Genomic DNA, 12,931 nt, shown 5'->3' on the forward strand with positions numbered 1-12,931 from the left:
GATCTTTTTTCAAAATTTATAAAATCTATTAACAGATTCCCCCTCATCCCTCCCTCCTTTCCAGCTATACCTCATTCCCCCAGTGGTTCAGGAAGACAGGGAATGGGGATTATGGTCAGTTCATCAACTGTGGTTTCTCCCGTTGCTCAGGGAGACGAGCCGTTACCCTGCTCCCCTGCTGCTCCATGGGGTCCCTCCCACAGGAAATAGTTCTGCACGAACTGCTGCGACCTGACTCCATCTCATGAGCAACAGTTCTCCGTGAACTGCTGCAACGTGGGTTGCTCTTCCACAGGGTGCAGTCCTTCAGGGAGAGGCTGCTCCAGTGTGGGACCCTGGGGAGGGGCGGGGGGAGCTCTAGCATGGGTCTCCTCCACAGGCTACAGGTGGATCTCTGCATCCCCATGGTCTTCCATGGGCTGCAAATGCTCAGCTGCCTCACCATGGTCTTCACCACAGGCTGTAGAGGAATCCCAGCTCTGGTGCCTGGAGCACCACTGCCATCTCTTCCAGTGACCTTGGTATCTGCAAAGTTGTTCTTCTCACATATTCTCACCCTGCTCTGGCCACAATTACAACTACACAGTACTTTTTTTCTTCTTCTTCTTAAATATGTTATCAGTGGCATTACCACCATTTCTGATTGGCCCAGCCTTGGCCAGTGGCACGTCCACCTTTGAAGCTGCCAGGGGTTGGCTCTGCTGGACATGGGGGAAGCTTCTGGCAGCTTCTCACAGAAGCTGCCCCTGTATCCCCCCTGCTGTCAAAGCTTGGCCATGCAAACCAAATACAAAAATTATTATAGTATTGTATAGCATATGTTTCTCTAAATTTACATTTTTCATATTTCAGTTTTCTCTTGACTCTGGATTGACAGCTGGGCCAAGCCTCAAAACAGTAGCAGAAGCTTATATCACTGGAAGCTTGAAGAGTATTCCACTTCTCACAGTGCTAAAAATTGTTATCCTTGCATCTCTGCATGCTGTTTATAGAAGTGGCACTGCTACAGGAAGAAAGTATCTTCTGTTTCTAGTTTACTAAAAGACCAGATAGTTAATCAAAGCAGTTCTACGACAGGGTGTTCTTGCACCAAATGAAGCCACAAGAGGTTATTAAATGCAGAAAAAATAATAGAGGGGTGTATTGAGGACCTCGCGCCAAAAAAAACTTACATAAAAATGCTTGTCCAAGGAAATGTGGCTTGAGAATGTCATGCTGAGTGAGTCTGCTTCAGCCCAGCCACTGACGCAGCCCACCGAAGCCTGGGCTAGCTCTTAGAACTCCGGTGCTGCACCAGGAGTGGGGAACTACCTCGGTATGGGAATTTACCAGAGGCAGAACCTTTAGAGCCACTTGCTCTACAGTGCCAGATACAAGCCACGACAGGGACCAGGCAGAGGAGAAAGGAAGAGGCTCTCCATCTTGAGGTTCTACAAGGAAGAGTTTATTTCAGGTGAAGGGAGCAGGACAAAAGAGCACTGAGCATTCTTGTGCAAGGGGTTTTATACAGATACAAGTCAGGGGGTGGATACAAACAGCTAACCAATAGGGAATCCTCAGGGGAGGAGTGAGGGGATTACATCAAGTGTCTGGAGCCAATTGGGGTAGGAGGGTGGAAAAGATGGGTCACATGGGCCAATGGGGCTTTGAGGAATAGGGGAATTCCAAAGGGGTAGTGTAGTCAGGGATTGGCCCAAGGTGAGAGTGGCAGGGAAGGTTCAGGAACAGAAGGGACTTGGTTGCCTTGACAGGAAGGGAAAGAGCTGGAACAAGGGGCAGGGAATGGCATGAAGGACAGCTTTGAGGGAGGGTAAAACCCAGGGGTAAACCAACTCGGGGAGATCATGGGGGTACAACAGAATGAACCACTTAACAAGGAATCAGTAACATAAATTCAAATCAAAACAAGCCACCAGCAGAATTTTGCATGGTTCCAAGAGATGGATGTGTGCCTGCACAATGTCATTTGGATGAGGGGAAATGGAGTAACATTTGTGTATGGAGGAGAGGGCATGGCTGTGATCCTGCCTGCGCATCTTCTGCTGGCAATGCTTCAGCGAGGAATCCAGTTCATCCCTGCAGTGCACACAGCTGAGCCACCTGGGAGACTGATGCTCAGGAAGCACAAATGGAAGGATCTACTCAGACAAAATACAGGTCAGGGAAAGAAAACCTAGCAAATGCTAGAGGAAAGGAACCAAGTGACACAAAGGGAGAAATTTGGGAGTTTGGGTTTTGGGGTTTTTAAAAAATTTTCTTTAGTGGTGGACTGAATCTTATGCTTTAGGCAAAAAGTGTGGAGGTTAGAAATGTGTATATAATTGTAGGAATTTGCAGGCAACCCCGACATGGGAAGAGATGAGAATCTTGACTCCATGTTTCAGAACGCTGATTTATTATTTTATGATATATATTATAGTAACAGAAAATGATATACTAAAACTATACTTAAGAACAGAAGAAAGTATTTCATCAGAAAGCTAGCAAGGAATAGAAAGGAATGTAATGATAATAAAATCTTGTGACTGACCAGAGTCCGAGACAGCTGGACTGTGATTGGCCATAATTTAAAAACAACCACATGAGACCAACCAAAGATGCACCTGTTGCATTCCACAGCAGCAGATAATTATTGTTTACATTTCGTTTCTGAGGCCTCTCAGCTTCTCAGGAGAAAAGATCCTAACAAAAGGATTCTCATAAAATATGTCCGTTACATATAATGTACTGTTGCTGGTGATGTGAAAGCAGTGCTGCCCCAGGCATGCTCACAGGTCTGTAAGTCCCCCCATGTGCTATACTTGGCCTGAGTTTCAGTGTCTCTCTCTGCATGTTATATTTGAGTACACAGATTTGCTGTTACCATCCATGATGTTTCCCTGCAGCCTTTCTGCCTAATTTTAGGTAGATGTGAATGTTTAGGCAGCCTTTGCAATAAAAAATATATTAACAATATACATCTGTTACTAGCACTCTTAGGTGAGATAATTTGGGACAAGGTTTTTCTTCCTTTTTGTCCCTCAGCAGGCCCCAAGTGTCTTAGACTGTACAAAAAGCATTAACTTTGGAAAATTGTCAAATTGTGACTGAAATGGTTGAAACAGAAGTTTGAAACCATCAGTGGAGGAGAAAACAGGAGGGGATTTATGAGGTTGGGAGACTTAGGAAAGGAGTGAAGATGCAAGGTGGAGACCCAGACAAGAGCAGATGTGTAATGACCATGCTGTGTTTCACTGTGAAGTGGATGCCTAGCAGCAGCAGCAGCGTATGCACGGACTGCTCCAGGACAATTGGCTTGTGCTTTTGGAGTTGTATGAGGCTCTTGGACTTCTGGGGGGTGATTCACGGGTGGCAGACAGTTGGGACTTGCTGGCATTGGAGGAGTGGATTTGCCTGTGCTACAAGAGGAAGTGCACACTATAGTGTGTGGATGTGAGAATTACCAGACAGCACTGGTCCTGCAGAGCCGCTGGGGAGCTGTGTCGGTGCATGGGCATGTGCCCAGGTGAGCTTGGTGAGACTGAGGATGGCCTGGTAGAAACACTTCTGGGTGTCTCTGTGGGTGTGTATGGGCTGCAGGCCGCAAGCTATAAGCAAGTTAAAATTCTGTGGTTTTCAGAGAGTTCATGGAAGAATTAAGTAGAGTTGCAATGCAAATACTTCTTGCTGGGTGTATAAAACTTTACATGTCCTTTTTTTTCTTTTGGGGAGGTAACAAAATATTATTTAGGTTTCTTGTAGCGATGTTAAATGAAGAGTCACGGACTCCCCTTGGCAATCACAGAGAGAAAAAGTTTATTGCAAAAATCCAGGCCATTTTATGCTGTATTCAGAGGCTAAGCTCTCATCTGTTTACATTCCTGTGAAGAAAAACAAACATGTATTGGCTGCCTGCCACTGCAAGTGTTGCTGTTCACATGTTCTCTTACCCAATAAGCTATCTGATCACACAGTGTTCACACGTACCCCTAACCAATCAACACCCAAAACATGAGGTGTCTAGGCACTGGTTATATAACTTGTTTTCTGGTTATATAATTTTTTTTTGGTCTTTCATGCCACCCATACACTTCTCAGAGTACCTTTCTGTGCTGGTTTTATCATTGGAGCCATCACGGAAGTGAGGTTTTTTGAGAGGAACTGCTGAGAGCTTCCTCTGTGCCTGATTGTAGTGGTTTTGGTTCGCCAATTTGAGATTTCCCGGCCAATGCACCAATGAGTGTGGTGGGTTCAGTGCTGGCCAATCACCAGTGCATTCACTAGGATGCACTCACCCATTTCCTGCTGTGAGGTGTTTTGCGGAGATAAACAAAACTCGACAACTTTTGTGAAAGTTGTAAAGCCGGTATGTTTATTACAGCGCTGGACGCACGTGGGAATCGTTCCCCTAAAATGACATGCGTCCTTCTGGGAACTTCAGGTCCCTTTTTATCCCCCTCTCAAATACATGTGCATACAATTTCACAATAGGTTCATACATATTCATTTTTACGAATTTCGTATGGTATTTGCTGCTAGTTCTTCTTTATCAGAAAGAATTCCTAGGTCAGGTTGACCTGCTCTCACAGCAGTCTCTGCCTCCCTCTATCACCTTCTGTCTCTCTCCTCCCCCTCCCCCCCCCTTATCTCTGTCCTTCACTGAAGCAGTTTCTCTGAGCCTAGGCTTTTGCAGTCAGACTACACAGCAAGCTACATACTTAAAGATGTACATTCCACCTAAATCAAAATGGATTTCTACCCTGGAAAATTTCCACTCTGCCTCAGAGGTTGGATCAGGAGAAAGACAAAGCAGGTTCAAAACTTTAAAAGGATATAAAGAAAAGTTTATTAACAGTAACAAAAAGAAAGGGTAATAAGAATTAGAACAAAACCTTCAGGACACTTCTCCTCCCCCCACAAACTTTTCTTTCCCAATGACAATGTAAAGAAACAAACCCTAAAATTTCAGTCAGTTTACCACCTCTAGAATAGTCTTTATTCAGTTCACTTAGGGAGAGAAGTCCCTCTTGTTAATGTTATGGAGACTTCTCCACAAGAAAACAGTTCTCTTGTGACTCTCTCCAGGAATAGCAGCTGCCTGGGGAAATCTGCAATAGTGAAATCACTCCCATTTCCCACAAGCTTTTCCTACAGCTGTGTTTATGGGCCATGTCAACTTATGGGGTACTGTTTTAAAGATGAGCTGTTCAAAGGCAAAGGTTCGCATTATCTATCTCTGAAATCATCTTCTTTCTGGGGGCTCAGGATCTTTATCATTCTTCTCTCCTTCTCTGTTCAAACTTCTCATAGGATCACAGCTACTTTAACATCTGCTTACTTTGGCATGGAGGCCTTTGCTTGATACCTACAATTTGAACACTTTCATCTCCCCATAACTTCATGCATTATAGGGAAAAAGAGTCTTTCTCCATATCTATACAAGAGGATTTCAGCCTAAAATTAAAGGCATCTCCTCATCCCTCTCATCTGGGACTCAACCTCTTCTTCACTGACTTTGGTGTTTTCATGTTGCTCCCCTACATTGCCTGCATATTGTTCCTTTCTCTCACTTGAGGGAGGATTAAAGCACTGGAAGAGTTAATATCTTGCCTGGGGCCTGCAGATGGTCATCTGACCCAGGCTGGGCTTAGTAGCTTGCAGTGGTGTAGAGAGCTTTTTGGATAATTAGCTAGCTGAGAAAAGCCACTTCGATGTGATACCGATGGATAAGGATAAGGGAAACAAGCTGGGGATTAACCGGTGTCCAATCACTGACAAAGGTCATAGTGACCTTCGCTGAAACGGGAAGACGGGGGAGAAAATTGCTTGCCAGAAAATGTAGATATCCTAGGTAGAGAAGCTAGAAGAATGCAAACATAGAAACAAAATAATCATTAGAGCATAGAAGTAGGTGTGGTTGATCTAAGTGTGCTTTAACCAATAATGAGCTCAGCTTTTGCAATATGTATAAGCTTCATTAACACCAATATAAATATGTGTGAGCTTTCAATAAACTTTGGGATTTGCCATCCACGCATATTGTGTGAGGCATTTCTTCCGCCGTATCACGACAAATGGCGACCCCGGATGTTCTTCGACACTAGCCACGGTCGAGCGGCATAACGGAGTTCGGGTCCTATCGCAGCTGAGGACGGCAAAAGCACCGCTGAAAAAGGGAAAGTGCAGTGCCCCGGGTGACCTCAAAGGAGAGCCTGGCCAAGACGTGCTGCCGGAGTCTGAAAGGGCTGCAAGAAGCACGCTGTTATCTTTAACACGGATAAAGAAAGGCAAGCAGCATATGATTTATTTCCTAGCTTTTTATAAAAGCGTAAGGTTAAGGGTATAGATTCGCAGAAAGAGCTTCATGGGTTGTTAGCTCATGGTTATGCACAAGGACTTTTTCGGAATCCTCGCACAGTGCATAGGTTATCAGAGTGCCGTATATTTGGGGATTAGTTGTGGCAGGCAGTCATAGATGATGATAAAGCCGCGAGAAAGTTGGGAAAGTTATGGCGAGTCGTGCATGCTGAATTGTTGAAATACCAGGCAGAGGAGAGAGCTGCCCAGCAGGCTAGTGCAGCCCGTTAAAGAAACAGGAATTACGGAGACTGGTTTGGTTCCCCGCCGACGCTAGTTCCTGCTCTAAACAGCAGCTCCCTGCAGCTATCAGCTCCTGCTTCGGACAGCAGCCCCCCCCCCCCCCCCCCCCCCCCGCGCATACTCCAGCCGTGCCGTCCGCGCTGCCTGCCCTGGTGTTAAACCCTACACCTCCTCCACCGCCTCCCGCTCCGCTCCGCAGCCGCCCTGACCCCCGGCCGGGGGGCAGCAGGACGGGCCTCCCACCCCCCGTGGGGCAGCGGGCTCCAGGAGGTCCACCCGCCCCGCGGCTGCCCGGCGCGGTTCTGCTTCCCGGCCACCAGCCGCCGCGCCCAGACACAAGTAGCAGCTGTCACTGCTTCAGCTCAACCTGCCTCCAGCCCGCCACCGCCGGGAGCCTCAGATTGGACCTGGCAGCAGCTGCAGCCACAGTGACCCTGGTGACTACCCACCCAGAAAAGGTTCCAACTGGGGTAAAGGGACCACTCATTATTGATGGATTACCTATGGGACCCTTACAACCAGGATTACCTAATCCGGCTATGCTGCCAAGGGACTGGCCACTTTTGATTATTGATCTGAAGGACTGCTTCTTTAATATTGCTCTTCATCCTTGAGACACTGCAGCAGATATTGGACTGTGTCACACAAGGCAGTGTTCGGAGACGTGATCTTGATCTCCCTATACAGCTGACAGTTTGGTGTGGACCAAAATTTTTACTGGGTGCACTTATTCAGCATAACAGAAAAACGGGGGAGATATGGGCCTTGGAATGGATATCTCCTCCACTTCAACAACATAAAACCCTTCTTCAGAAAATTGAGATTTTAGCTGATCTGCTCAAAAAGGGTCGTGAACGGACAATACAGATTATGGGAAAGGAACCTGATCAGATACAAATACCAATGAAGAAAGATACATTAACCTGGTATCTGGCAAACAGTATGGAGTTACAAGAGGCCCTGTTGGGAGCCGGTAGTGTGACTGCCACTGATGATATCCCCAATGTACCATTGAATTGGATAGGACAGTGGGGTTGGATTCAGTGTCCAAAGAGATCACTAAAGCCCTTATCGGATGCTATAGCTGTCTACACAGATGCAGGAAGAAAATCCAAAACTGCTGCAGTGACCTGGCGAGAAAAGGGACAATGGCATCATCATATACTCCGAGCTACTGAGTTGGACACTTTGCAAACGATGGAGCTATTGGCTGTTGTATGGGCCATGATGCATTTCTCTGGACCTCTTAACATTGTAACAGATTCCTTGTATGTTGCAGGCGTGTGTGAGCGAATAGAGGATGCCTCTATAAAAGAGGTTCAGAACAGGAGGTTACATGAGCTGTTTGTGCAGTTGCAGAGAGCAAATGGTACCTTGAAAAGATATTTGAGTAAATATATGGATACCAGAGAGCCACAAGAGAGATTGTTAAAGTGTTTGTTTGTTTTGAACCTCTTGTGTGTTTTTGGGGAAAATAAGGTTCCTGCTGTGATTTGTCACTATGTACATGAAACAGATGGTGTAAAGAAAGATGTATGGGTGAGATACAGGGATCCTAAAACAGGACAATGGCAAGGTCCTGCTAAGGTGTTATATTGGGGCCGCGGATATCTTTGTGTTTCTACCCCTACAGGATCTCTGTGGGTACCTGCTAAATGGACCCGAGCAGCTGTGTTTGATGGAAACTTTATGTTATCGCTTTATTAATTTTTGCTTCTTTTGGGGACAGTGTAGACCATCAGGCATGGGCCCCACCTCAGCCCAAAACTAACATATGGGTCACCCTGGCAAACTTAACTAAACAGGAGACTATTTGCCTGTCATTGTCTTCTCCTAGCAATCCATTCACAACTTGTTTGGTTGGATTACCAGCAGATCCCTGGCCATGCCCTTTACATGTACCAACTTGTAAGGTCAGCAATGCTAGGACGAGTGTAGATAATTGGGATCAGTGGATATCCCACTTTCCTATAGCACCACAAGAGCCCCAAGAGTTGGAGTTGTTAGGGTCAGTGATGGCAGATGCATGTATTCATTTTAACCATAGAAGCCTGCTGTCAGTCAAGAACCATTCTAATGTTGTAACTTTTAGCATGGCTGTCTACCGAAATGCATCGGCCTGGTGCAATTATACAACAAAGAGGGTGTCAGTCTCATCAAATGACCCTATTCAATAGCCAGAAGGATATTTCCTGATATGTGGGGACCGTGCTTGGGCCGGTATCCCATCAATGCTGCACGGGGGACCATGTACACTTGGACGGCTGTCTCTACTTACACCTAACATGTCCATGATACTGAACATGAGCCGCTGCCATTGTAGAGGCAAACGAATGGCTCATGCATTTGCAGCAGACTGCCAGGATGATGTAAAGTTTTGGTCCCCAGCGGCCATAATCGCAGCATCCTTCTTAGCTCCAGGGGTATCAGCAGCACATGCTCATGCTATTTTAAATAGGTTAGGGTGTTGGCTTTCTAAACAAACAAATGCAACTTCTTTAGCGATTTCTAGTCTTTTGCTTGATGTAGATTTTATTCGCCATGCGACACTTCAAAATAGAGCTGCAATTGATTTTCTTTTACTTGCACAAGGCCATGGCTGTGATGAATTTGAGGGCATGTTGCATGAATCTTTCTGATCATGCACAGTCTGTACACTCACAGCTCTCTGAGTTACGAAGGTTACCTGGGAATTTACAGGTAGAATCAGGCCTTGGTATTGATGGATGGCTCAAATCTTTAAGCTTAGGGTCATGGTTACGTTCTATTGTTAAGGTTAGCATTGTAGTAGCTATTGTAGCTTTGTTGTTAATATTAGTCTTGCCATGTTTTTGTATATGCTTACAGAATATGGTGCGAAAGATGATAACTACCGCATTTAACCAAACCATGCTTGTTCAACAGAAAAATGGGGGAAATGTAGAGAGCTTTTTGGATAATTAGCTAGCTGAGAAAAGCCACTTCGATGTGATACCGATGGATAAGGATAGGGGAAACAAGCTGGGGATTAACCGGTGTCCAATCACTGACAAAGGTCATAGTGACCTTCGCTGAAACGGGAAGACGGGGGAGAAAATCGCTTGCCAGAAAATGTAGATATCCTAGGTAGAGAAGCTAGAAGAATGCAAACATAGAAACAAAATAATCATTAGAGCATAGAAGTAGGTGTGGTTGATCTAAGTGTGCTTTAACCAATAATGAGCTCAGCTTTTGCAATATGTATAAGCTTCATTAACACCAATATAAATATGTGTGAGCTTTCAATAAACTTTGGGATTTGCCATCCACGCATATTGTGTGAGGCATTTCTTCCGCCGTTCACGACACAGTGGGAACTGTGGCTGGGGTGGCGGGGCGGGGGGGGAGGATGGCTTCTCTCCCCTGCATGGTGGTTGCAGGCAAATCTCAACAGTGGTAGAATCTTGGCTGAGCCAGCCTGAGGCTGCTCCTGGGGGCCGGTGGACCCAGCTCGGCCTCACTTAGTAGCAGCAAGATGTTAGAAATCGCAGCCATGGCCTGGCCCAGCATCGGCTCCATGGCCAATCCCTCCCCTGCCCGGCAGCCGATGTGGGGGGGGGGAAGGGGGACCCGGTGGACAGCCTGAGAAGGGGGCCTGGCCCCACAGCAGGGGCTTCCTGGCCCCTGTTACCTCTTTGCCAACCAGAAAAGAAAGAAGTTCCCGTGTTTCTTTCATCTTTAACATGTGTTTTTCACAGAGGCGTATATAACTTTCCAGTGGCTGGAAGCTTTGCATCACTTCCATGAATGCCTCCCATGGAAAACCATCACACTGATAAAACCAGTCAGTGAGTCGTTTTGAATACTAAGACTTTTTTAAACCACTAGAAAACTGAACATGCCCCTGTAAATGCACATGTTAAAAACGAAAAATCCCGGGAATTCTCTTTTTCTCTTCCAGCCTGAGAGCAGGTAACAAGGCCAGCCCGGCCTCCTGTCTCGGCTGGGCTGGGCTAGGCAGGCTTTGCTGCGGGGCCAGGCCCCATCAGCTGCTGGGCAGGGGGAGGGGAGGCTGCAGGGCCAAGGCCAGGCCGGGCCACGGCTACGGCTGCTAACTTCTTGACACTACTAAGCCCTGCCCCGCTGCCAGCCCAGGCCAAGCCACGGTTCACCAGGCCCCCGGGAGCAGCCCCGGGCTGGGTCAGCTCGGCCAAGCTTCTGCCGCCATTGAGGTTCGGCTGCAACCACTGAGCAGGGGGAGGAGAAGCCATTGGCCCCCAGCATGCTGCTGCTGTGTTCTAGCCTGGCTACTGAGATAGTTGCCTCCCCTCACCAGCAAGGCTGTCAAAGAAATCCTCTACCGTAAACAGCTCCACCACTGCCTGGCAGAAATCATATGACCTCTCACCAGGCCTGGGTGAGATATTAACTCTTTTAGTACACAGATGTGACCTACAGGCATCAATCGTCCCTCGGGTGAGAGAAAAGGACAGAGTGAGAACATGTAGAGGAACAACATGAAGACACCAAGGTCTGTGAAGAACAGTTCAAGTCCCAGATGGAAGGGATGAGGCCATGCCTTGATCTTGGGGATGAAATACTCTTGTAAAGCCGTGGAGAAGATATAATTGATACATCAGATTCTTCTTCCCTGTAACCCATTGAAAAGTATGGGGGATGAAGCGTTCAAATTGTAGATATGAGCAAAGGCATCTATGCTAAAGCAAGCAGATGTTCAAGTAGCTGTAATTTCGTGAGAAGCTTGAACAGAGAGAGGAGTGATGAAGACCCTCTGCCCCAGGGAAAGAAGAAGAAAACCTCTGTTCTCAGGGATGATCTCAGATATAGATAAAGAGAACCCTTGCTCTTGAACAGCTCATCCTTAAAATAGTACCCCTGTGGTGGTTTGACAGGAAATATGTTTTCTGGGATGCTGTGGTCAGGCCAGTGGGTGCTCAGATTTTAATATTGGCACCTAATGTGTCCATTGGGACATTGGATCCGCCTCTGAGAACACGGGGTTAAAAGCAGGGCTCTCGCCCTGGGAGGCTCTTTGGATTTTGGGCGGGAAAGAGTTTGGATCTCTCCCCCCCCAGTTGCCGGCTGGGTGGGGGGAGGGGAAGCCACGTGGCCATGAGGTAGGCCTGGCCCAAGGGTGGAGGAGAGAGAGAAGCACCGGAGTTTGTATAGCCATGTACTGGGCAGCCCCCTCCCGTGCTGGCCGGAGAAGGGGGGGGGGGGGGGGGGGGGGGAATACCGTGCAGCGATGTGTTCGGCTGCTTGTAAGAGCTTTTAACCCTTTTGTGGACAATGAAAACTCTGCAGAGCATTGACCTCTCCTGGAGGGGGATGGAGCAGAAGATGAAGAGGGAACTGAGTAAGAGTTGGAGGTCTGAGCAAGGGAGAGATATGAAAAGAATAGAGAAGAAATCAGGTAGAAGAGATGGTGTAGTAGCTTATGCTGGACTCTTTTTGTGTAGCCATGGACAGAGACATGTTTCCTTGTGATACAGAGACTGCATTCTAGGGGGAGGCAATGCCTCAGGACCAAGAGGGTTCAGTGTGGGTACCCCTCGGCCCCAGGGGGTGAAAAATATGGGGGGGACAGATGTCCCAAAGTTGAGACTGTGCCTTTTTGGAGTGGGATGAAGCATCCTTAAATGTCGACCCTAGAAGCAGCTCTGGTCCGTGTTCAGTGGTGAGAGAGCTGGACATGAAAGGAAGAGGTCATCATTGGCACAAGAAGGACTCCTTCTCCTCTTGATGAACTGAGGATTGAGTATTCTGAAGGGTGGTGCCGGACCAAGAGTCGAAGATTTGGGAGATATATTGTATTGGGAATTTGGTGGGGAGGAGGAGGAGATGTATTTGTGAAGTTTTCATTTTCCTTGTGTGTTTCTTTTTTTTTCCTTTCCCTTGTAGTTTAGTTAATAATTTTTTTTTTCTAAGTGGGAGCTTGCTTTGCTTATTCCCGGTCACATCTCACAGCAGAAACCAGGGAGAGTATTCTCATGGGGGCACTGGCATTGTGCCAGTGTCAAACCATGACAACCCCATAAGTTGACATGGCCCATAAACACAGCTGTGGGAAAAGCTGTGAAAAATGGGAGGGACTTCATGATTGCAGATTTTCCGGGCGGCTGCTATTCATGGAAATTAAAAGCTACGAGAGAACTGTTTTCTTGTGGAGAAGTCTCCATAAATCGACAAGATGGACTCCTCTCCCTAAGTGAACTGAAGAGAGACTATTCTAGAAGTGATAAACTGACTGAATTGTTTCTGTACATTGTGAGTGGGAAAGAAAAGGTTGTAGGGGGGAGGAGAAGTGTTCTATAGGTTTTATTCTGATTCTTATTTTTCTTTTTTTTAGTTACTTTTAATAAAGATTTCTTTA

At 46.8% G+C, this 12,931-nt stretch overlaps 1 protein-coding gene across 2 annotated transcripts in view; it reads left to right on the forward strand.

The window, feature by feature from the left end:
• LOC129133654 (kinesin-like protein KIF2A) overlaps nt 1–12,931 on the forward strand; it is a 165,197-nt gene that overhangs the window by 52,700 nt on the left and 99,566 nt on the right. The gene's annotated exons all lie outside the window — the stretch shown is intronic.

This window comes from Agelaius phoeniceus, chromosome W (genome assembly GCF_051311805.1).
Source record: "Agelaius phoeniceus isolate bAgePho1 chromosome W, bAgePho1.hap1, whole genome shotgun sequence".
NCBI lineage: Eukaryota > Metazoa > Chordata > Aves > Passeriformes > Icteridae > Agelaius > Agelaius phoeniceus.